The sequence below is a fragment of the Cyprinus carpio genome, unplaced genomic scaffold (genome assembly GCF_018340385.1).
Source record: "Cyprinus carpio isolate SPL01 unplaced genomic scaffold, ASM1834038v1 S000001298, whole genome shotgun sequence".
Lineage (NCBI taxonomy): Eukaryota > Metazoa > Chordata > Actinopteri > Cypriniformes > Cyprinidae > Cyprinus > Cyprinus carpio.
The window spans coordinates 1-1,868 of NW_024874014.1; the positions used below are offsets into that span (position 1 = coordinate 1).

The 1,868-nt window shown below is 46.6% G+C and overlaps 1 pseudogene; it reads right to left on the minus strand.

Annotated features, from left to right (window-relative positions):
* Nucleotides 1-9: 9 nt before the first annotated feature.
* On the minus strand, nt 10-1,865 carry LOC122143313 (annotated as a pseudogene).
* Between the last annotated feature and the right edge of the window lie 3 nt (nt 1,866-1,868).

Consider the following 1,868-nt stretch of genomic DNA (forward strand, 5'->3'; position numbering starts at 1 on the left):
TCTGCTTTTTCTCTTTCTCATAACTCCAGTCCTCCCGTTCTGGTTATTCTTGAGCAGTTTTAGGTTGCCGACTCCTCTTTCTTTCCATTGGTTTGTTTCTGTATCAAATCTGAAGAGTTTGACACGCTGTGAATACAAGACTTTCTCATCTTCTTCGCCTGTAACAAGGTCGACCTTCTCTGGCATCTGAACAACAGGCTCAAACTAATATTGTCATTCTCCTCAGTTTTGTACATTTCATCATCTTGATCGACAGAGGTGTCGGCCTTGGGCCCAGAATGAAACCCTGTAAAGAGCTGTCGCCAGCCCCTGCAAAGCCTTTGAAAGCGGATCCTCCTGGCCAAACTGAAAACTGCTTCGTGCCTTCGCCAAGTCAGCGAAACTAAAGGTGTCAGGCTTACCAGTAAAGAGGGGATTATTATCGTGACTATCAGCATCTACAGACTGATCTGAGGAACTTGGGGCTGCCTCTTTTTCTTTCTCTTTCTCTTTGTGAAGCTCAGCAATGTCTTTGAGGAGGAAGGATGCGGACTCAGCCTTTGGGACTGTCCCCAAATTGATGGTTTTGGGTCTTTCCTCAGGATTCCGCAATGCCAAACTTAACCGCCAACAGGCTTAGGTGCATGGAAAATGAAAAAACTGGAACCGCCTTGAGACTTTTTCAGCTTCAGTTGTGGAGGACTCAAGCTTGAAGCTCTCTGAGGATGCTTTTTCCTTACTTGTGCCAACTGAAAAGCAGGGCCTGGATTGAAATTCGCTTAAACTTGTCGCAGCAGGTTGGTTGGATAGAACTACCAAAAACTGAAGGTAAAAAGAGGAACTTGATGGTGGAGCAGAGGTCTTGTTTTTCATATTTTTTGGGTTTGTCCGACATGAAACACAATGGCTAGATGAACCTTTCATTTCTACCAGGCAAGTGTCACAATCCCACTGACCCTCTTTTTTTACCAAACATGGCAGTTAGCCCACCTGCGGCGATGCTGCATTAGTTTTTTACAGTGGTGCAGGGGCTTTCAGAAGAAAAGCGCGTTGTTCAGTTGCTGAGGCATCATTCCTCACTAGGCAGGAGTCACGGTCCACACTGACCCTCTTTCTTGGCAAACTGAGGCACCAAATCCAGTGATAAAATGGGACTGCTGGAGCTGCTGACACTTTCTCTTGTTTAATGGTGCATCAGCCTGACTTGTTTTCTTCTTAGCCTGAGCTCCAAAGCCGGCAGATGTCTCCACGGCATCCTTTGATCAAACTTAAAAGAAACTGGTATTTGAGATCCAAACGTGAAGCCCTTCGAGCTGACATCAGTGCTGGTGTCGTTTTTTAGCGGAATCTCCAGAAAGTCCAAAAGAAAACGATTTGGCAGCAGGAGCCGAGGCTTTGGGTTCCTCTACAGGTTTGACCTGTGCTGTAGAAGGAGCTGCACTGCTGCAGGCCGCGCACACCACAGACGTGGGAGCGTTTCTTACACAGCACACGTCACAGTCCCATTCACCCGCCTTCTTGGAAAACAGGGTTTTGAGATCCACTTCTTTGGATGAAACCTGAGGCTGTGGAGGTTTGCTTTCCTTTTCAATCTGTTGGCCTTGTGGGGATTCCGAAAGGAACTTTTGAGCCTCCTCAAATTTAACTTTAAACAGTGCCGCCTCATCTGCAGTTTTAAAACGAATGCCAACTGCTCAGTCTTTGGCATTTCATCTGCATAGTCCATAGCGTACCAGACCCAGGATTTGTCAGATCCAGCATTTGGTTTGAGAACCATGTCGGCAGTAATATAGTGATTGGCGCAGATTTTCCAGAACCTGCTCCCTCCTCATTAACAGACGAACTTTCCCGGAGGTTTTGTGTTTGAGGATTTTGATACTGCCAATGCC